This window comes from Triticum urartu, chromosome 2 (genome assembly GCF_003073215.2).
Source record: "Triticum urartu cultivar G1812 chromosome 2, Tu2.1, whole genome shotgun sequence".
In the NCBI taxonomy this organism is placed as follows: domain Eukaryota; kingdom Viridiplantae; phylum Streptophyta; class Magnoliopsida; order Poales; family Poaceae; genus Triticum; species Triticum urartu.
The window spans coordinates 283,337,549-283,362,245 of record NC_053023.1 but is presented as its reverse complement, the minus strand read 5'-3'; positions in this window follow the sequence as shown (position 1 = coordinate 283,362,245).

The window sequence follows — 24,697 nt, the reverse complement described above, 5'->3', positions numbered from 1 at the left end:
GGAGATCTACGTCAAGCCTACCAAGTACCCTTCATAAACTCTGATCGCTTGAATTACATTATTTGCCATTGCCCTCTTGTTTTCCTATCCCCCACTTCTAAAATGTTTTCAGAAAAATAAAAAAAAGATTTTCCTTTTTATTCGCTCTTCTTTCGTTCATCTTTTTGTTTGGTCGTGCTTTGGACTGCTTGCTTTGTGATGATGTCTCAAGAAAATACCAAGTTGCGTGACTTTTCCAATACTAATAATAATGATTTTATTAGTACTCCGATTGCCCCGCCACTCGTGTGGGATCTTGTGAAATTAATGCCGCTTTGTTGAATCTTGTTATAAAAGATCAATTATCTGACCTTCCTAGTGAAGATGCCGCATCCCATCTAAATAATTTCTTTGAGTTGGTGATATGCAAAAGAATAAAGATATGGATAATAATATTGTTAAATTGAAGCTATTTCCGTTCTTACTCTGAGATCGTGCTAAAACTTGGTTTTCTTCTTTTCCTAAAAATAGTATTTATTCATGGGATAAGTGTAAGGATGCTTTTATTTCCTAGTATTTTCCTCCCACTAAGACCATCTCCTTTAGGAACAACATTATGAATTTTAAGGACCTGATCATGAACATGTTGCACAATCTTGGGAGAGGATGAAATTGATGATATGAAATTGCCCCACTCATGGTTTAAATTGATGGATTGAATTTTGCTTCTAGAATTCTTTTTGATTCGGCCGTGGGAGGTACTTTTATGGAAATTAATTTAGGAGAATCTACTAAATTCCTAGATAATATTATGGTTAATTATTCTCAATGGCATACCAAAAGATCTTCTACTAGTAAAAAAGTGCATGCGATTGAAGAGATTAATGTTTTGAGTGGAAGGATGGATGAACTCATGAAACTGTTTCCTAGTAAAAGTTCTCCCATTGATCCCAATGATATGCCTTTGTCTACTTTGATTGAGAATAATAACGAATCAATGGATATGATTTTTTTGGTAGGAACAATTTTGGTAATAATACATACAGAGGTAATTTTAATCCTAGGCCATTTCCTAGTAATTCCTCTAATAATTCTGGTAATTCCTACAACAATTCTTATGGAAATTATAATAAGATGCCCTCTGATCTTTAGAAAAAATATTAAATAATTTATTAGTTCTCAAAAGAATTTCAATACTTTGGTTGAAGAAAAATTGCTTAAGATTGATGATTTGGCTAGGAACGTGGATAGAATTTCTCTTGAGATTGATTCTTTGAAAATGAGATCTATTCCACCCAAGCATGATATTAATGAATATAAGCTATCAAAATTTCCATTGATGAGTGCAAATAAATAACTGCTAAGATGCGTGCTAAGCGAGATTGGTTTGTAAAAGCGTGTTCTTCTAGTTTTTGTGAAAATAATGATGAAGATCTTAAAGTGATTGATGTGACTCCTATTGAATCTTTGTTTTATAATATAAATCTTGATAAAGATGGGACTGGATATGATTCAACTTTAGTTAAAAGGCTTCCCAATAATTTGGAGTTTATAGATCTTGATGCAAAAATTGATAAAAGTGGGATTGGAGATGTCAAAACATTAAGGAGCGATGAACCCACTCTTTTCGATTTCAAGGATTTTAATTATGATAATTTTTCTTTGATAGATTGTATATCCTTGTTTCAATCCATGTTGAATTCTCCTCATGCTTATAATCAAAATGAAGCTATTACTAAACATATCATTGACGCTATGATGAAATCTTTTGAAGAAAAGCTTGAATTGGAAGTTTCTGTTCCTAGAAAACTTTATGATGAGTGGGAACCTACTATTAATATTAAGATTAAAGATTGTGGTTTGCGTGATTTGGGTGCTAGCGTTTCCACGATCCCAAAAACTTTATGTGATGTGTTAGGTTTCTTTGAATTTGATGATTGTTCTTTAAATTTGCATCTTGCGGATTCCACCATTAAGAAACATATGGATAGAATAAATGATGTTATTATTGTTGCAAATAGGAATTATGTGCCCTTAGATGTCATTGTTCTTGATATAGATTGCAATCCTACATGTCCTATTATTCTTGGTAGACCTTTCCTTAGAACTATTGGTGCAATTATTGCTATGAAAGAAGGAAACATTAGATTTCAATTTCCGTTAAGGAATGGCATGGAACACTTTCCTAGAAATAAAATTAGGTTACCATATGAGTCTATTATGAGAGCTACTTATGGATTGCATACCAAAGATGACAACACTTAGATCTATGATTTATGCCTAGTTAGGGGCGTTAAACAATAGTGCTTGTTGGGAGACAACCCAATTTTATTTTTGTTCTTTCTTTTTTGGTTCTTTTTTTCAATAAAATTTTCATCTAGCCTCTAGTTAGATTTTTTTGTGTGTTTTAATTAGTATTTGAGCCAAGTAAGACCTTTGGGATGGCTTACGGTGATAGTTGATTGGATATTGCTGAAAAACAGAAACTTTTGAGCCCAGTCACAGAATTATTAAAAATCACGGAAGCGTGATAAAATTCTGAATGTTTTACACAAGATTGATATACAAATTGCCTATATTGTCCTTTTTTCAGAAGTTTTGGAGTTACTGAAGTATTCAAAGTTTACAGAGTGCTATAGACTATTCTTTTTGACATATTCTGTTTTTTATGTGTTGTTTGCGTATTTTGACGAATCAATGGGTAGTATCGGGGGGTATGAACCATGGAAATGTTGGAATAGATCAGACATTACACAATTATAAATAAAGAATGAGTTCACAATAGTACCATAAGTGGTGATTTATTTTCTTATACTAACGGATCACATAAGTTTTCTATTGAGTTTTGTGTTGTGAAGTTTTCAAGTTTTGGGTAAAGATTCGATGGACTATGGAATAAGGAGTGGCAATAGCCTAATCTTATGGATGCGCAAGGCACCCCAACGTAATATTCAAGGACAACCAAGCATCTAAGCTTGGGGATGCCCAGGATGGCATCCCCTCTTTCGTCTTCGTCTATCGGTAAATTTACTTGAGCCTATCTTTTTATTCACCACATGATATGTGTTTTTCTTTGAGCGTCTTGTATGATATGAGTCTTTGATTTTTAGTTTTACACAATCATCCTTGCTTTAGACACCTTTTGAGAGGGACACATATGAATCGTGAATTCATTAGAATACTCTATGTTCTTCACTTATATCTTTTGAGCTAGGAAATTTTCCTCCAATGCCTCACTTATACTTCCTCCGTTCCTTTATGTAAGGTGTATTATTTTTAGCATGATGTCCAAGGCACATAATTATAGACATGTTTGGACAAAACTACCCTTGGCCAATTTATTGGTTTGTGGCAAGTAAATCAGTAACTCTAGGAAAGTAAGAGATACATGCAATCGACAGATAGATAGTTTCCTTCTGTTGTTATAAGGAGAGATATAGACAATCATGAGAGAGATACTTTCCTTAGTTCTGGAGGGCTAACAAGGGAATTATGAGGAATTAGAAGAAATGCACCTTACATTCTGGAATTTTGTCAAAAAAGAAATACACCTTATATAAAGGAACGGAGGGACTATCTTTTTAGAGCACGACAGTGGATTTATTTTATAGAAATTGTTGAACTCTCATGCTTCACTTATATTATTTTGAGATTCTCTCCCAACAGCGTGGTAATTTGCTTTGGTTATAAATTTAGTCCTAATATGATGGGCATCCAAGAGGGATACAATAAAAACATTCATATAAAGTGCATTGAATACTATGTGAAGTTTGATTCCTTATGACTATTTTGAGATATAAAGATGGTGATATAGAGTAATTGTGGATTGGTAGAAATACTTGTGTTAAAGTTTTTGATTCCCGTAGCCTACACATATGGTGAACCGTTATGTGATGAAGTTGGAGCATGATTTATTTATTGATTGTCATCCTTTGTGTGAATGTTGGGAGTGCGCGATGGTTAACTCCTACCAACCTCTCCCCTAGGAGCATGCACGTAGTACTTTGTCTCAATAACTACTAGATTTTGGAAATAAGTATGTGAGTTCTTGTAACACCCAGAATGTAACTTGCCATAATTGTAACTCTGACTCTTGCCATTTTCGGCTTTAAGTTATGAGATTCCCTTCGTGGTTGGGTTTTTGTGTTCGTTTTGCATTTTGTTCATGTCATGCATTTCATATCATGTCACCATGTGCATCGCATTTGCATACGTGTTCGTCTCATGCATCCGAGCATTTCCCCGTTGTCCGTTTCGCAATCCCACACTCCTACATGCACCGGCTCACCCCTCTTGTCTCCTTTCTTGAGCGGGTGTTAAACGTTCTCGGAATGGGCCGAGATTTGCCAAGCGGCCTTGGTACACCACCGGTAAACCGCCTGTCAAATTTTGGTCCATTTGGAGGCCGTTTGATGCTCCAATGGTTAACCGGGTAACCGCAAAGGCCTCTTGTGTGTTGCAACCCAACACCCCTCCAAAACGGCCCAATAACCCATCTAAACCTTCTCCATGTCCTCCGTCATTGGATCACGATCGTGTGGACGAAAACTACACCTCATTTGGACACTACAAACTCCCTCTATCTATGAATGTGTGTCTCCCTCCGAAATTCCAGCAGTCCCAAACCCTAGAAATCATCCACGCCGCCACCGGACGCGTCTGCGACGGCTGGACACTTCCGCCCGCCGCCGCCCGGCGAATCCCACGCCGCCACATGGCATCGCGCCGCCCACCACCGCCGCGGCCCGCGAAGCTCGTGTCGGGCCTCCCCGGCCGGTTCGCTCCGCCGCAGTCTCCCGTCGCCTCCTCCCACGCGCAACCCAGTGCCGCTGATCCGCCGCTTTCGCCCGCCGGCGCCGCCCTCCTTCGCCGTTCTGCCGCTTGTCGCGCCGCCGCCTGTCGTCGTCCCTGTCGCCAATGGCCTCCGCTCGCCACGCCCCGCCAACGACTGCCACCAGCGCTCGCCTCCGCTCGCCGCCGGCCGCTCCACCTCGCCGGCCCCGCGCGCTGCCGCCGCCTCGAAGCCAAGTTCGCCGGCCGCCGCCCCGTTGACCATCTCCAACCGGATCTGGTAGATTGGACTAGATCCACTAGTTCGTCCAACCAAACAACATCCCGTGCCCGGATCCCTCCATCCCGGAACATCCTCATCTAGCTTCTGCGAGGTCAAATTCTCCTAAGTCTTTTTCTGTGATATTTTTTATGCCTCCTTCATCGCATTGTATCTCGGTGACTGCGACTCCGTTTCATGTATATGATATGTCGAATTGTTCATCTCGTTGATCTCTTCACCTTAGAAGCATTTCCATGCATGTTACTTTCTGTTATAATACAATTTTCCTTGATGCAAGAGTGCTAAAAAATGTTAACTGCTGGTACATATTAGATCATGAGGTATTGTCATTTTTGTTGCATTTGATGTATGCATCATATGAGCATGAGGTCTACATGTGTTTTGAACTACACCATACCATGTTTACAGGGGTGCAAGTCTTGTATTTTTTTGATCTATGTGGTGACTAGCACAAGCATGCAAAGTAGGCTCCACAATGTTGATGTTTTCAGGGACATAGGATTTTCCTAAGTCTTTTTCCTGCTGTTACTTTGATGCCATGTAAACTTGATGCTATAGTGAGATCCATGCTTATTTTGGGTTACTTCGGTAAGGTTGTTTTCAACATGTGGTTGTGCTCTATCCGTCCGTGCCCCTGTTTGCAATTATGGAGTGCTCTAGCATGTCATTTTTTTGCTCTACCTTTGCTATAAAATGTTCCTGGCAGAATGTTAACATGCTAATCAATAATGCCATGGTTGTTGCTAGTGATACATGCATCCTATGAACTTGCTCTTGCCATGGTTAGCTTCATGAACATGTCATATTGCTATTGGTATGCTTATGTTGTCATGCAAAGCTTTGTGGTGAGTGGCATGAGCTCCCAAAGTTGCTATCATGAATCTGTTTATGACATGCTCTGTTTTTCTGCTAAGTTTGAAACTACTAATAAAACATGCTATGGTTACATGGGTGCCATCATCTCTTCTTTGCCTTTTTGGCTCATGTTCAGTAAGGAACTTTTGTTCTATGCTTTTAGTAGAATCATTCCATAGCTTTGTTTGCTATGATATGTTCCTGTAGAATGATGTTAGCTTGCTCTAAAAAATGCTTCCTGATGTTGTTTTTGACATGTTAGTATTTTTCACCAAGTCTGTGATGCTGATATCTTTTGGACTTTTTTCATGCTTGTTTGAACCTATTCTAGTGTGATTTAGCCGTAGCTCAGTGTTCATGTTTTGTCAAGCATCTCTTGTACATCATTGCCATATGCCCTGTTGATATGTTGGCATGTAGTAGCTTAGTTTCTTGTTGCATTCTAAGTGCCATCGTGCTGTTAATCGCAGAATAGCACCATTCTTGTTTTGCTTGCCATTTGCAAACCATGCAGCCGTTTCCGGTGATCTTTATATCGATTTCAACCAAATCACCTCATCTTTATAGCGGCATACTTGGTTTTCCAAGTTGATGCCTTGATCATTCTTTCCCTTCCGGAGCACGCATATGCATTGCATATCATGTTTTGCATATCATGCCATGTATTGCATCATGTTGCTTGTGCATTGCACCGTGTTTGATTGTTGTTCCTTTGCATGTGTTCTTGCCTTGGGTAGAGCCGGGAGACGAGTACGGGAACGAGGAACCTATTGAGTATGCTAACGAGGATCAAGAGTTCGACAACTCTGAGAACATTGCAGGCAAGATGACTATACCCTCGAAATCACTTTTATCTTTGCTTGCTAGTTGTTCGCTCTATCGTTATGTCGCGCTACCTACCACTTGTTATATCATGCCTCCTATATTGCCGTGTCAAGCCTCTAACCCACCTTTCCTAGCAAACCGTTGTTTGGCTATGTTACCGCTTTTGCTCAGCCCCTCTTATAGCGTTGCTAGTTGCATGTGATGTTGATGTTTGTTCTGTGTTGGAACATGGATTTTGTTGGGATATCCTTATTATCTCTTATTTACTTTAATGCATCTATATACCTGGTGTTTTGTTCCACTCTTGCCACCCTAGTTTCCATCATAGTCGAGTGTTATGGGAACTCCTTGATAGTTCGCTTTGAATAAAACACCTCCAGCAAGGCCCAACCTTGGTTTTAACATTTGCCACCTAAGCCTTTTTTCCCTTGGGTTCCGCGGACTCAAGGGCCATCTTGATTTTAAGCCGCCGGGCCAGTGTTCCTCTGAGTGTTGGTCTAACCTGTCAACCGCCGGTGGCCACTAGGGGCAACTCTAGGCTGGACTACCAGAAGTTTGGACAATCCGGTGTGCCCTGAGAACGAGATATGTCCAGCTCCTATCAGGATTTGTCGGCACAGTCGGGCGGCTTTGCTGGTCTTGTTTTACCATTGTCGAAATGTCTTGTAACCGAGATTCCGAGACTGATCGGGTCTTTCTTGGAGAAGGAATATCCTTCTTTGACCGTGAGAGCTTGCGATGGGCTAAGTTGGGACACCCCTGCAGGGTATAAAATTTCGAGAGACGTGCCCGTGGTTATGTGGCAGATGGGAATTTGTTAATATCCGGTTGTAGAGAACTTGACACTTAACTTAATTAAAATGAATCAACCGCGTGTGTATCCGTGATGGTATCTTTTCGGCGGAGTCCGGGAAGAGAACACAGTCTTGTGTTATGATTGAACGTAAGTAGATTCAGGATCACTTCTTGATCACTTCTAGTTTCTCGGCCATTGCGTTGCTTCTCTTCTCACTCTCATTTGCGTATGTTAGCCACCATATATGCTTAGTGCTTGCTGCAGCTCCACCTCAGTACCTTTTCCTACCCATAAGCTTATATAGTCTTGATCTCGCGGGTGTGAGATTGCTGAGTCCTCATGACTCATGAATACTTCCAAACAATTGCAGGTGCCGAGGATACCAGTGCAGCTGACGATACCGAGCTCAAACAGGAGTTCGACGAGGATTCGGGTCGTTACTATGTTTCATTTCCTGATGATCAGTAGTGGAGCCCAGTTGGGACGATCGGGGATCTAGAATTTGGGGTTGTCTTCCTTTATTTTGGTTCCGTACTCGGACCTTTGATTGTACTTTGGATGATGTATGATTTATTTACGTATTGTGTGAAGTGGCGATTGTAAGCCAACTCTTTATCCCTTTCTTATTCAGTACATGGGATGTGTGAAGATTACCCCTCTTGCGACAAGCCTACCATGCGGCTATGCCTCTAAGTCGTGCCCCGACACGTGGGAGATATGGCCGCATTGTGGGTGTTACAGTTTTTTATGAATAATGATGAGTCCATGGATTATACACACTCTCACACTTCCACCATTTCTAGCCTCTCCTATGCCGCGCAACTTTCGCTAGTGCCTTACACCCACCATATACCCTTCATCAAAATAGCCACCATACCTACCTATAATGTCATTTTGTATGTGTACAAAAGTAGGGACCTTACCCCTTTTACTTGTGCACGAGCAGTCGTAGCCACACCTATGGCCATGCTTGGCGAGGCAAAAGAAGCAAGACAGGCTTCCCCCGGCAACACCCTTGCTGGGGCAGCCTACATGGCCCCGGCAAGAGCCTTGCCGGGGCAACATGCACCACACCAGTGAGGCCGCCACCCTTGAGCCTGAGAGCTCTGACACCATCGACAACATCAAGACCAACACTCGGGGGGCGCCCGCGTGGTGACATGCAGATATTTGGGAAGACCAAAGGCATGCGAGCCTGGATGAGAACCAGAAGATGAAGATACCCGGAGAAGGTCCTTGCCGGGGACGACCGAAGACCCCCACAGGATCCTTGCCGGGGACGCCCGCAAGACCCCGGCAAGACCCTTGCCGGGGGCATCTGCGGGGCCACAGCTAGGCCCGCACCCACCAACGTTTCGCTACCCCACGACCGTCCCGACGCGAAAATGGGCCCGCCCACAAGGCAAGCACCTGCGTGGTAGCATGCAGCTTCTAGGCCAACTAGTGAAGCACCTACGTGGTGGCATGCAGGACTTCATGAAGACCCTGTCACCGCACCAGCACATCAGCTAGCCAGCCAGCATGGTGCTGCATGCCTCGTCAGCTTGGACGCACGTTGAAGCAAGGCGAGGTGGCGACGGATGGGACGAGCTCTGTTGGCACCCCCGGTAAAGCAAGAGGGCACATAGGCAGCGCATTACATGTGTTTGTCCTACGGTGTCAGGCGATAAACTTGTACACTGTAGATACTTTCCGCCTCCCGTGGGCCACTATGGCGACCCCTTTGACATATAGAAGGAGGCCCGAGACGTACTGTGGAAGGATTCAGACTTTTTGGACTGGGCACACATAGTAGCTAGTCCAAGAATGGAAGAACACAAAATAAACACTGGCAAGTAGGACTAGGGTTTTATGCATCGTTCGTGGCCCGAACATGGGTAAAAATCCCCTCGCGTTGATCGGTAGACCTGCTCTTTCCACAGCCCCACGCCCCGCCTACCGTAGAAGGGATTCCCTGGGATCCCATACGTGTCGTTTTCGCCGACATCCTTTGGCACGCCAGGCAGGGGGCGCTGAGGTTGTGAAAATCAGGTTTAAAAGTTAGCGCATCGACTTCATCATCGCCATGCCCCCCCAAGAAGAAGGGGATCGCAGCGATCGGATCATCTGGAGCCGGACCGCCCTTACCAACGCGCGGGGGGGGGGGGGCGATGGGGCAGTCGCGGATGGTGGTGGAGGCCTGGCCCGCGTGCATCCACGACACTCTGGCAATTGGAGCCAGGCGAGCGGCGTCGTTCGTCTGCAAGACGACGAGCCACACGCCGCTAGGCTTAGGGGCGGGGCCGTGTTACCCACGGGCGGTGCGGCGACCTCTAGGATGCCCCAACCGGCGCTCGTGCCGCGGTGTTCCCAGGCAGCGCGTGGCCAGCAACGCCGCGATGTCGGTGCCCCTAGGCCCCGCCGCGATGTCGATGCCCGTAGGCGCCGCCACGAGGAGAGCCCTTTGCGTCACCCTCGAGATGCACCGGGCCAACATGCATGCCCGGACGCTGGCGGAAATGGCGCAGGACTGCGAGACCGTAATAGAGCTCCTTCTAGCATTGTTAGAAGTCGGAGCGCGTCATGGTCCATGTTGCTTTCGCCGCCACCCATACCAGTGGAAGCATTGGCGCACGTGCAACTGCTCCTCGACTTCCATCCTGCTGTGGAGAAGCTCGACGAGTGGAGAGTCACCATTCGTAGCCTCGTCAGCTTCGCGAATAAAGATGAACCGGAACCAGAAGGACCTTCATGCTGGAGATCTGCTGAGCCGGTGCACGCCGGTGGTGGAAGGATTGGAGATGCTACGACCAATGTGCACTTTCCTCCCCCACACCAGCAACAGCAGCCGCCGGCTCGTCGGGCCGACACCCACGACAACGTTTCCACATCGACATCTGACTCGCGAGCCCGCTGCGACCAACGTCTAGTTCTTCGGGAGCGAGCTCAGGAAGACGCTCGGACCACAATCGAGCGGTGGCGAAAGTGAGCCATCAGTAAGATAGGCATGCGGGGCCCACTATGGACCGCCTAGCGCCGGGGGGCTCGGGTGACCTACCTTACGAGGTGGGTTGTCCAGCCTTTACCCGTGAGCTATGGCAGTTCCAATGGCCCACCCACCACACATTCAAGCCCGTGGTCGGAGAAAAGTATAATGGCAAGACTCACCCGTCGGAGTTCCTTAGCATCTAAACTATGGAGATGCAAGCTACTGGGGCTCGCGACGACAAGGTGCTTGCCAAATACTTCCCGTTGGCACTTAAGCCCAACATCATCTCATGGTTGATGCACCTGCCAGTGTATTCCATTTCTTCTTGGTCGGATCTGTGCCATGAGTTTGTTGGTTCCTTTACCGGAGGCCACCAAGCTCCTAGCCAGGCAAGTGATTTGCATGTCATCCCCCAGAAGGACGGCAAAACCCATGAAAGTACATACAATGGTTCAACTATGTGTAGGACAACATCCCACGTGTTCACCCAGCTGCTGTCATCAGTGCATTCCACCAGAATGTGCGCAACCGCATGATGCATGAGGAGCTGGCGATGAACAAGGTTAAGGATGTAGCCGAGCTTTATGTTCTGGAAGATAGATGCGCTTAGGCTAAAGAAGAGAGGATGTACCTAGGCAAAGACATCTACACGGAAACCTACTCCATAGATGAAGACGCCGGCCCTGGCAAAGAAGGGACGATGCCGCAATAGGAAGCGTAAGGGCAAGACCGTGCTTGCCGTCGAGGGATCCGGTGACCCCGGCGCCACCAAGAAGGCCAAGGTTGACGACCCCGGCAAGGAAGTTGCCGGGTGCACTGCCTGCTGTGTCTTGGCGGCTGCCGACAAGCCGGGAGGCTCCGACAAGCAGTACTACAAGATCCATCGCACCAAGGGCCATGACCTCCAGAATTGTCGGCAGGTTGACCTGCTTGCGGAGAAGCAGAAAGCTGAGTATGAGAGGCGCAATAAGGAGAAGAACCAGGATGGTGATGAGGCGTCCGACAAGAAGTCTGGCACTCGAGGAGGTCATCGTGAAAAAGATAATCAACAAGAGAGGCCCACTCGGGGCTGCGACAAGAAGGAGGGAGACAATGATCATGATGAGCACGACAAGTCCGGCGAGCACGAGTTCCAGAAAGCTACGGAGGCCATGTGCGTCGATGGTGGCGCCTCATTGCATACCTCTCACCGCCAACTAAAGCAGTGGACGCATGAAGTCACTAAGGAGGAGCCATCATTCGATGCCAAGAGGCCACTGAAGTGGTCCGGCACGCCTATCATTTTTGGCACCGAGGATCATCCTGATCACAGAATTGCGGTCGGGTGTTTTCCGCTGTTAGTTTCACCAACAATACGCAACCTCGAGGTGACAAAAGTGCTAGTTGACGGTGGGGCCAATCTGAACTTGATCTTGCCCGCCGTAATTGAGAGGCTGCAAATCCTTGATGGAGATCTTCAGGAGACGGGCACGTTTCAAGGCGTCAACCCAGGGAGGAGTTTACCGAAGGGTAAGATCATGTTGCCCATTAGATTTGGGGGCGAGCTGAACCATAGGACAGAGAAGATTGTTTTTGGCGTTGTCAAGATCCCCTTGCCCTATAATGGGATCCTGGGCCGCCTAGCGCTGTCCAGGTTTATGGCGGCATGAAATTATGCCTACAACACGTTGAAGATGCCCGGGCCAATGAGAATCATCACCGTCCCCTCCGACAAGAAAGACGCGCTCATCTGCGCCGACCAACTCTACCGGGAGGCAGTTGCAGCAGCTGCCGCCAAGGCACTTGTTCCTACCGCTGAGACCCCGGGAGGGAAGAAAACTGGCAAGGCCTCTACCCCCTGCCGCAAGGCCCCTTCAGGCAAGACTTCTGACCCCGGCAAGGACTCCTGCACACCCTCGGGCAAATGTGCCTCCTCGAGGCATCGCGTTCCTGTTGGGGACGTGCCCGAGAGCTCCGCCAGCGGTAGCAAGATGTTCGAGGCGGCCCCGCCAGAAACAAATAAGGTGCCCATCAAGGAGGATGGCAGGGTGGAGCTTTTACCGTAAGCCTCACCCTTGACAGCAAATAGGAAAGCGCACTTGTCACCTTCCTGCAGGCGAATGTTGGCATGTTTGCATGGCAAGTATCCGACATCCCCGGTGTTCCCAGGGAGGTGATTGAGCACCACCTTGTTGTTTGTCCCCATGCGCGGCCCATCAAGCAGAAGGTCAGGAAGCAAGCTTTGGAGCGACAAGAGTTCATCATCGAGGATATTAGGAAGTTGGAGGCGGCAGGCTTGGTGAGAGGAGTGATTCACCCTACGTGGTTGGCCAACCCAGTGGTCGTGCTTAAGGAAAATGGGAAATGGAGGCTATGTATCGACTATACAGATATCAATAAAGCCTGTCCATAGGATCCTTTCCCTCGGCCATGCATTGACCAGATAGTGGACTCCACTGCCAGGTGTGACCTGCTGCCGTGCCTCAACGCCTACTCAGGATACCACCAGATCTTCATGATGAAGGAAGACGAACCGCAAGAGCCGTTGCTCCTACATATAGCGGCAATGAATCAAGTGGTTAGTGTTGCGCTGGTGGCAGAGAGAGAATTTGATGAAGAAGCAGTGGTTGCGGCAGAGTCGTCGAATGATGGGCCGAAGTTCTCCCCGGCAGGGCCTGATACCAGCAGGGCGGAACCCCCGGCAAAGCCTGGTCTCGGCAAGACAGAGTCTGCGCAAGTGGGCGAAGTCGAACAGAAGAAGAAGGTGATGCAGCACCTGATTTATTTTGTCAGTTCCCTCTTGAAGGGGGCTAGATCAAGATATCTGGTATACAGAAGCTACTTTTTAGCCTCTTCATAGCCTCGAGAAAGCTGCATCACTATTTCCAAGCGCATGAGATCACCGTCGTCACCCGCCTCCCGTTGCGACGAAACTTGCATAACCCGGATGCAACTAGGAGGATTGTGGAGTGGGCGTTGGAACTATCGAGCTTTGGCCTCAATTTTGAAAGTACTTCAATGATCAAGAGCCGAGCCTTGGAAGTGTTCATAGCAGAATGGAATTCAATGCACGATGAAGAGACTCAAGAGACCACTCTTCGTGGGAAGGAGACGAGCCATGACTGGATTATGTACTTTCATGGAGCTTTCTCACTACAAGGTGTTGGCGCCAGCGTGCTACTCGTCGCACCCACCGGGGAGTGCCTCATGTACGTAGTCCAGATGCACTTTCCTCGGGAAAAATCAACAAACAATACTATAGAGTACGAAGATGATCCTTTAGTCCTTGCCTTCGAGCCCCAGGCTCTGGCATGGGCGCAGCGTACCGTCAGTTTCCTCCAAACTGGGGAACTCCCTGAGGAACTTCAAGAAGCAGAGAAAAGTAGCTCGTCGGTCTAGCATGCACCAGTTTGTGGATGATGCCCTATACAGAAGGAGATCGAACAACGTGAAATTGAAGTGCATTCCTCAGGAGGACGGACTGAAGCTGTTGGCAGAGATACATGGAGGCATGTGTGGCTCCGACATAGGGTCAAGAGACCTTGCCGACAAAGCGTTCCGGCAAGGTTTCTTCTGGCCCAGTACCCTCCAGGATGCAACTTCACTAGTAACCAAGTGTGAAGCATGCCAGGTCCATTCAAAGAAGCTTCATCAGCTAGCCAAAGCCCTTCAAACAATCCCTCTTTCCTGGCCATTTTCGGTTTGGGGCTCGACATACCGGGCCCCTTTCCTCACGTTGTTGGGGGCTTTGAGTACTTGTATGTCACGATCGACAAGTTCACAAAGTGGCCGGAAGTGGAACTGGTGAGAAAGGTGACAACACAATTAGTCATCAAGTTCTTCAAGGGACTAGTCTGCCATTTTGGTGTGCTGAATAGAGTCATCACCGACAACGACACATAGTTCACGAGCCGCACCTTCATGCAGTATATCCAAAGCTATCAAGACCCCGATCCTAAGTCACACCGATCTATCATGTAACTCATCATATCGCTTGGCAGCCTCATGCATGGTATTCCCACGAGGGCCACCTTACCTGGCCCGGGACAATTTGCGCCTTTTGGCTCACGTATATGATAGTGTCGCTAGCATCCATATGACAGAGAACCCGGTCCGACATGACTAGTTGGGAATCCAAAGTGGCACTAACTTATAGGGATAGGCATACATGACCCATCAACGAACGTGTCGGTCATCAACATATGAACCCAAGTCGTAGCAATCTACAAGGGCATAAAGGAACAACGCATGACATTTCGCCGAACGGACAGACACAGGAACGAAGAAGGACACATGCCGGCCAGCCTAAGTGTTCCGGAGCAGTAGCAAGCTACCGTGGCTCAGGGGAAGTACTAGGAGACATTTACCGGTAAGAGAGGCTACCAAGAATAAACAACTAGGTTGTTGGATCCCACACATACCAAGAATTTCAATAACATACACACAATATGGTCGATATGTGCAAATACAACATGGCATCACAACAAAACTCTATTACTCAGAGTATCTATTCATTAGCCTTCGAGGAGCCAAATATTACAAACATGGGTCTGATGACCCAGCATTCAAGTCATACAAGCAATAAGCACATGCGAAAGCTCAACTTTTCTCAGTACAGACAACTACAAATGAAAAAGGCTGAGAAGACTGACTATCTACAAGACCCTGCCGAGGGCACAAGATCATAGCTGAGGTAACAAGCTAAACGTCGGAGTCCATGTGGAACTACTAGTGAGACTGACGTCTCTCTACAAAAACATAAATTAAGCAAATGCGAGTACAAATGTACCCAACAAGACTTACATCAGAACTAGCTACATATGCCTCAGTATCAACAAAGGGGTGGTGGAGTTTAACTGCAGCAAGCCAGCTTTGACTGTGGCTACCCGGAACTACAACTGCAACTAACTCTTTTGAGGTGGCGCACACGAGTCCACATATTCACCATGTCAATACACCACTATGAATCTGCTCCCGTCTCCCTATGAGAAGGCCATCCATAGCACTCATGCTTATCTTGCGCATTTTAGAGTATCGACTTTCCCTTGTCTATGAACTACATAAGTAACCAAATATTCCTTTATCGCGGACGCGGCTATTCGAATAGATCATTTTAACCCGGCAGGGGTGTACTTCTTAATACACGCTCTCGCCACTTACCACCATGTACATGTTGTGTATCTCGGCAACCATGAAGAAAAATCCTTGCGAGGGAGTCAGCCATGACATGACTAACCACACAAGTTTCTAGTCCAGGTTTATCGCCTTTTGGGTTCCATCTGCAAGGAGATCCGGACGGGGTGTCGCTCACGGCCCCAAACAATGTTTACAGGGTTCGAAGCCCACCAAACGGGTGACGCTTGGTTCACCCGGCCACGGTGCCTAGTCTGTCGCAAGCCCACCTATACCGTGTGCCACTTGATAGACTACTAACACTACCTACAAACACTAGAAACTAGATGCAACTCCTGGACAGAGATCGAGTAGATTAATAAGCCGAGAGGGGTCGAGTTACCGGAACCCAATGCGTGGTAGCAACTGTCTTGGATCACAGACACAGAACTCAGTTCCCGAGGACGGTTTCAATTAGACAACCCACCATGTACTACCACATGGCCTCTCATCGCTACCTTTACCAAATCGTGTTCACACACACTTAGCTCTCAACGGTAGGACATGTTCACAACATTCCAATTCACCCCCGATGAATCAGACCTAACTCAACTCTAAGCAGTAGCAGGCATGACAAAAAAGCATGAATGAGTAGGCACAACATAGCTCAAACAACTCCTACTCATGCTAGCAGGTTTCAACTATTTACTGTGGCAAAAACAGGTCATGCAGAGGAAAAGGGGTTCAACTACCGCAACATGTAACAGTTGAATCATTGTTGTCCTAATACAATAAAAGAGAGAAGAAGCAAGAGAGTGGGATTGTATCGGAATGAACAAGGGGGTTTTGCTTGCCTGGCACTTCTGAAGATAGTAAAAATCTTTGAGGGAGTCCTGGATTAGGGGGTATCCGGACAGCCGGATTATATCCTTTGGCCGGACTGTTGGACTATGAAGATACAAGATTGAAGACTTTGTCCCATGTCCGGATGGGACTCTCCTTGGCGTGGAAGGCAAGGTTGGCAATACGGATATGTAGATCTCCTTCCTTGTAACCTACTCTGTGTAACCCTAGCCCCCTCCGGTGTCTATATAAACTGGAGGGTTTTAGTCCGTAGGACAACATACAATCATACCATAGGCTAGCTTCTAGGGTTTAGCCTCTCTGATCTCGTGGTAGATCAACTCTTGTACTACTCATATTATCAAGAACAATCAAGCAGGACATAGGGTTTTACCTCCATCAAGAGGGTCCGAACCTGGGTAAAACATCGTGTCCCCTGCCTCCTGTTACCATCCACCTTAGAAGCACAGTTCGGGACCCCCTACCCAAGATCCGCCGGTTTTAACACCGACATTGGTGCTTTCATTGAGAGTTCCTCTGTGTCATCACCGTTAGGCTTGATGGCTCCTTCGATCATCAACAGCGATGCAGTCCAGGGTGAGACCTTTCTCCCCGGATAGATCTTTGTATTCGGCGGCTTCGCACTGTGGGCCAACTCGCATGGCCATCTGGAGCAGATCGAGAGTTACGCCCTGGCCACCTGGTCAGGTTTGGAAGCTTAAACTACACGACCCACATCCGCGCAGACTTGATCTTCGAAGGATTCGAGCCCCTGCCGCGTGCGCCGCACGGTCACGTTGAGCATGATTTAGCTCTACCATCGGACAGTGTTCAGGAGACCACACCGGCAACCGCTCCGACCCTCAATTTGGAGCCAATTGCGCCATCCATGGATGGGTGGATAGACCCCGCCATAGAGGCCGTATTCTCAGTGGCGATCGAGCTGAGTATCGACCTTACCCTTCCCCGGGAGCCGTGACACCGAACTACCGGATTCTTCCCCGACCACGGACTCCAAACCGCCTGCGCCCGTGCTATCGAATCCGATTGGATGCCGATCATGGAGTTCACCTCCGTAGATATCTTTCAGCACTCGCCCTTCGGTGACATACTGAACTCATTAAGGTCTCTTTCCATGTCAGGAGAGTCCTGGCCGAACTATGTTCGCCAGGATTGGGATGCGGATGGCGAAGAAATTCGCTGCCCACCCACCACCCACTTAGTAGCCACTGTCGACAATTTGACCGACATACTCGACTTCGATTCCAAAGACATGGAAGGTATGGACGACGATGCGGGAGACGAAGAGGAACCACTGCCCACAGGGCACTGGATAGCCACCTCATCATATGATATATACATGGTGGACACACCCAAAGAAGGCAATGGCGACGAGCCAACGGAGGATGACCCCTCCAAGAAGCAACCCAAGCGCCAACGTCAGCAGCGCCACTCTAAGTCTCGCCAAAGCAAAAGAGGTGACACCGACACATGAGATAACAGCACTCTGGACAGTGCCGAAGACAATCCCCTCCAGCAAGATTTAGAGCAGGAGGATGGAGAAGCTAGACCTCTCGAGATAGCGGCAGATGGAGAGGCAGAGGATGATAATTACATGCCTCCCTCCGAAGACGAGGCAAGCCTTGATGGTGACGAATTTGTCGTGCCGGAGGATCCCGCCGAGCAAGAGCGCTTCAAGCGCCGTCTTATAGCCACGGCAAATAGCCTTAAGAAAAAGCAGCAACAGCTTCAAGTTGATCAAGATTTGCTAGCTGACAGATGGAGTGAAGTCCTTCCGGCCGAGGAACATTAACTCGAACGCTCCTCCAGGACTTACCCAAAGCGCAGGTTGTTACCCCATCTGGAGGAGGAAGCATTAAAGCCTACATCTCCAGCATATGACGCGGCTAACCTGCCACCTCATGGCCGTGACAGAGAGGCATTTCAGCCAAAAGCTCAGCCCGCACCCTGACGCCACTCAAATAAAAATGACAAGGAACGGGGAAACACACTAGACCTGCAAGACGTATTGGAGGACAAAGCAACACACGCAAGATCGATCTACGGATCACGAGGGCGCGCCACTACGCGAGGCGATAACTGTCACGCCAGATACAGTAAAAGTAAATCCGGCCGGGCCGAACACAGCGGACAAGACTCATTCGAGCTACGTCGCGACATAGCCCACTACAGAGGCGCCGCGCACCCCATATGCTTCACAGACAAAGTAATGGATCACCAAATCCCAGAGGGTTTCAAACCCGTAAATATCAAATCATATGACGGCACAACAGATCCTGCTGTATGGATCGAGGACTTCCTCCTGCACATCCACATGGCCCGCGGTGACGATCTACACGCCATCAAATACCTCCCACTCAAGCTCAATCGACCAGCCCGACATTGGCTCAACAACCTGCCAGCAGAGTCCATTGGCTGTTGGGAAGAACTGGAAGCCGCATTCCTCGACAACTTCTAGGGCACTTATGTGCGACCACCAGATGCCGATGACTTGAGCCACATAATTCAGCAGCCAGAGGAATCGGCCAGGCAATTCTGGACACGGTTCCAGACAAAGAAAAATCAAATCATCGACTGTCCGGATGTAGAGGTCCTAGCAGCTTTTAAACACAGCATCCACAAAAGTGGCTCGCCCGGCACCTTGGCCAGGAAAAGCCGAAATCTATGGCAGCCCTCACGACACTCATGACCCGCTTTTGCGCGGGAGAAGACAGCTGGCTAGCTCGCAGCAATAACATATCAAAGAACCACGGTACTTCAGATAACAAGGATAGCAATGGCAGGTCATGTCGCAACAAACATAAGCGCCATGTCAATAGCGACAATACCGAGGATACGGCGGTCAATGCCGGATTCAGAGGCTCTAAACCCGGTCAGCGGAATACATGGAACCCCCGATGAGCCAGCCAACCACACCAACAGGGAATGTTGGGTGTTCAAGCAGGCCGGCAAGTTAAACACCGAAAAAGATAAGGGGTCACATAGCGCTGACGAGAAGGAGCCCCGGCCGCCGAACGCCAGAGGACAAAAAGAGGTTCCCCCCACAAGTGCAGACGGTGAACATGATATACGCAACCCACATCCCCAAGAGGGAGCGGAAGCGTGCGTTAAGGGATGTATATGCGTTGGAGCCAGTCGCCCCAAGTTCAACCCATGGTCCTCATGTTCGATCACCTTCGATCGCAGGGACCATCCCACCAGTATCCGTCATGGCGGATTCGCCGCACTGGTCCTAGACCCAATCATCAACGGATTTCACCTCACTCGAGTCCTTATGAACGGCGGCAGCAGCTTGAACCTGCTTTATGAGGACACAGTGCGCAAAATGGGTATAGACCCCTCAAGGATCAAACCCACAAAAACGACGTTCAAAGGCGTCATACTAGGTGTAGAGGCCCATTGCATAGGCTCAGTCACACTAGAAGTGGTCTTCGGATCCCCGGATAACTTCCAAAGCGAGGAGTTAATCTTCGATATAGTCCCGTTCCGTAGTGGCTATCATGCACTGCTAGGGCGAACCGCATTTGCGAGATTCAACGCGGTACCACACTATGCATATCTCAAGCTCAATATGCCAGGACCTCGGGGGGTCATTACAGTCGATGGAAACACAGAGCGCTCTCTCCGCATGGAGGAGCACACTGCGGCCTTCGCAACAGAAGCGCAAAGCAGCCTCTTAAGGCAATCCAAAAGTCCGGCGATTAGAGACCTGGACACCTTCAAGCGCACCCGAAGTAATCGGCAAGAAGACCGCCTGGCACATTCCGAGCTCGGATAGCAATGCGGCCCCATCCCAGTCCCAACCAAACAGCGAAATCCGTGCCACGCGTACATAATTATGTATTGAAAATACCATGGGCATAGATGGGGGGGGCACGACTACGGCACGTCCCAAAACGCGTCTTATCCGAACTAGGGGCTTCCTGCCTTATTATTTTTTCTCTCTTTCAGGACTTTACTCTCTGGAAACCCCGTCCGGCAGTATGATTGCCGGACACACGATACAACAACCAAGGAGGCAGAAAGCTATGTTGCATCATGGAATTCCCAGGTGGTCTTTGATAACAAGTGAAATACCTGCTTTAAATACCATTCCTCAGCTTTCCCTTAGAGGGGACATGTCAAATAGTCCTACTTTTTGCTTATCGCACTACTTGTATCATTCTGCTTCGACGTACCTTTTTGAATAAACAATGCATAGCACTAGACTATTATCGCATTCTCTATTCTTCTTATATATATATATATATGTTCATTCATGACATTCAGCACCCGTACACACTGGTACAGCCAATACGCCAGGGGCTTAAGCGTACCCCATAATACGACGTGAGAAGTCCGAACACTTTTGAAAGTGCCGGCACCCCGAACTTATAACATTATATGCATCAGCTCCAAATCATGTCTTGGGTCAATAGTTGGGTTTGCTCGGCTCCCATGTTTTGGTACCTTACGTTCCGCTATATCGGCTAAGGTAGCACTAGGAGAACTACTGCGATTGTGCCCTGGTTCATCTGGGCGAGCACCTCAGTAGAGAAAGCTAAAACTGACTGTCATGATAAGGCGAGAGCTGGTCGCTATTCGAGAGATCTCGAGTCCCTAAAGACTTATGCCGCTTAAAGCGAGGAGTCGGCTTTTTCCGGCCTAAGGCATGTATAGCGCCCCAAATTCGGCCTTCTGAATACTAGGGGCTTCGCCAAAATTTAAAATTGTAGACTTCTATGGCTAAGTGAGAGTGATAAAGCATTATAGTCCGATTTCCTTGTTCGTTGTGCTGAGCACCTCCCTCGAAGGACCCAACAATGGGGAAAAGAGTGCTCAGGTTTATCCCGAACACCCCAGCACTCATGGCACGGGGGCAGAAGCCGACAACTGGCCATCTCTTAGATTTGATAAACAGCCGCACAGAAGGTAATATTTTAAATTCAAACAAGCGTTGCATAGCGCACATGAACAAGTTTTCATAATACAGGATCACACGAGCAAGTTCATTCAAAAATTACATCCTTCACACACTCGTCCGCCACAAGACGGGCACCCTTTAGGACAAACTCATAATACATTTCGGGGTGGCGATGCTCCTTGCCATGCGGCGGCCCCTCCTTCACCAGCTTCTCGGCGTCCATCTTGGCCGAGTGCACCTTCGCACGGGAAAAAGCCCGGTGGGCACCTTCGATGCAGATGGATCGCTTGATGACTTCCAGCCGGGGGCAGGCATCCACAAGCCGCCTCACCAGGCCGAAGTAGCTGTAGGGAAGGGAGCTGCCAGGCAACATCCAGACTATAAGGCCCCTCATGGCCTGTTCGGCCGCCTTGTGCAGCTCGACCAGTTGCTTCCGCTGGTCGCTCACAGGCATTGGGTGTTCGGTCCCAGTATACTGAGACCAGAACAACTTCTCCGTAGAGCTTCCCTCCTCGGCCTAGTAATACTTTGCGGCATCCGACACGCTGCGGGGCAAATCTGTGAATGCTCCTAGAGAGCTCTGGACTCGGGTAAGTAACAAGTAATTTACTTTCGCATGCTTGCTTTGCATATTGAATGCCTTACCCGCCGCTATCTTCCTCATCACCTCAATCTCCTGGAGGGCCTTTTGGGCTTCAGCCTTGGCATTCTTTGTGCTCTCAAGGGCCGTGGCAAGCTCGAACTCTCACGTCTTCGAGTCAAGCTCCGAAGCGTCGTGCTTCTTCACACGAGCCTGGAGCTCTTGCTGCACCTCACCCACCCGTGCCTCTTGTTTTTCCCGCTCGGTGCGCTCCTTGGCAGCTTTGTTTTCGGCCTCGGACAGCTCTTGCTTCAGGGTCGCCAACTCGGTCGAGGCCCCTGGCATATTGATGACGATCCTATCATTTTGCAACCGCATCTTTATATATATATATAGACAAGGCATTACTTACCTTTGTTCTCCTCGAGCTGCCTCTTGGCAAGACCGAGCTCTCTCTTGGACCGCTCGAGGTTCTGCTTCAGTGCGGCGACCTCCGCAGTCAGTGCGGCAAAGGTCAGCAGCGAAGCCTGCATACGCATACAGACATACTTATATTATACTCACGCAGATATCATTTGATCCTCTATTCTGCTTTTCTTTGTGAACACCAAACAGATCAACAGGGGCTACTGTCTATGCGGTAATATTTTCCTATATTTTAAATACTTACCTCAAAGCCTGTTAGAAGGCTGGCATAGGCTTCAGTCAGTCCGCTCTTGGCAGACTGAACCTTCTTGATCACCGCACTCATAATAGTGCAGTGCTCTTCGTCGATGGAAGCGCCGCGAAGCGCTCCCAGTAGGTTGTCCGGTGCCTCTGGATGGACAGAGGTCACCGGCACGGGCGGCTTGCCCCTCTTGGAACGGTGCCGCCTGCCGAACTTGGAGCGTGGCATTCGGCTGGGGGCCGAACTTGGAGCCCTTGGGAATCTTGGTCCCTTTGCGCCTGCAGTCTGGAAGTTCGCCTTGAGGCACCTCTGGGACTACCTCCCCCCAGCTCGGTGCCCCTTGAGACAATACCTCAGCATTGTCCGTAGGGCAAGGGGAGGAGGCGGTTGGAAGTGTATCACTATTCATGTCCGACGAGTCCAAGGAACCGTCCGACGAGGATACGTCGATAAGGGCTCGGGGCGGACTGCATAATCATATTCGATGTAAGGGGAAGCAGTGCAACAAAAGTATGCTATGAGTTACTCTGGTATCCGAATACTTATGACTTCGCCAGGGGCTTGGCCCTGAGTAGCCACTCGTCTTCACCGTCGGCGGCGGTGGTGGAACAGTCCGGAAGGAGAGTGCTTCTCTTCTTGGACCATTCGGCCTCCCCGGTTGGGGCGGCCTTCCTTTTGTTGTATCCCCCGGCTGGAGGGGGAGAATCTTCATCTTCCTCCTCCTCGTTTTCATGGGAGGAGTGCGTCTCGGAGTTATCGGACGATGTGTCCAATACCACCCGGCGCTGGGAACTCTTTCGGGTTCCCGTGGCCTTCTTCTTAGTCTTCTCTGGCACCTCATAAGGAGCCGGAGTCCGCCTCTCCATCAGGAGAGCGTCTGCAGGGTCTTCGGGCAGAGGGGCCAGACAGTTAATCTGCTCCGATGTCTCGACCTAGTCCTGTTAAAGGCATGGGAGCTCAGACCCTGCACATGGTTAAGCTATGGGAAATAAATACCCTACCAGATGTACATAACTTACCGGATTCGCAGGGCGCTTCGCGCTTCGCCCGCGGTCCTCGGTAAGAGAAGGGGGGACCTCGGCACCCTTGAACAGCACCTTCCAGACGTCCTTATGCGTCGTGTCGAAGAGCTCGTGTAGAGTGTGGTGCTGGGCCGGGTCGAACTCCCATAAGTTGAAAGCTCGTTGTTGACACGGAAGGATCCGACGGAAGAGCATGACCTGGACTATGTTGACAAGCTTAAGTTTCTTGCTTATCATGTTTTGGATACACTTCTGGAGTCCGTCCAGCACCACCGATGAGCCCAGGACAAGCCCTTCTCCTTCCAAGAAGTGAGCCGCTGGGGATTCCGGATCGAAACTCGGGGGCGCAACCCAGTTGGTGTCACGCGGCTCGGTGATGTAGAACCACCCCGATTGCCACCCCTTTATGGTCTCCACAAAGGAGCCCTCGAGCCATGTAACGTTGGGAATTTTGCCCACCATGGCTCCGCCGCGTTTCGCTTGTTGGCCGCCAACCACCTTTGGCTTGATATTGAAGGTCTTCAGCCACAGGCCGAAGTGGGGCCGGATGCGGAGGAAAGCCTCGCACACGACGATGAACGCCGAGATGTTGAGGATGAAATTCGGGGCCAGATCATGAAAGTCCAGCCCATAATAGAACATAAGGCCGCTGACGAATGGATGGAGGGGAAACCCCAGTCCGCGGACGAAGTGGGGGAGGAAAACCACCCTTTCATGAGGTTCTGGGGTTTGGATGATCTGCCCCGCGGCTGGCAGCCGGTGCGCGATATCCGCGGCTAAGTATCCGGCCACACATAGTTTTTTGATATGTCCCCCGTGACGAAGGAGACCATCCACTTGCCTCCTGGTCCGGACATGTTTGGGGAGAGTTGAGGAGAAGGATGTGGACTTGGGCGCTGGAGCTCGAGTGCGCGAAAATGGATGAGCAAGGAGGAAGAAGGCGTGGGTAGAAAAAGGTGAAACCTTATCCCTTTATAATGGCGAACAAAACTATGCACCCCCACCAGCCTGGTAAAACTCGCTTATCCCCCAAGCACCGTAATTGATGGCGCGGTTGGGTTACCCATGCCCGT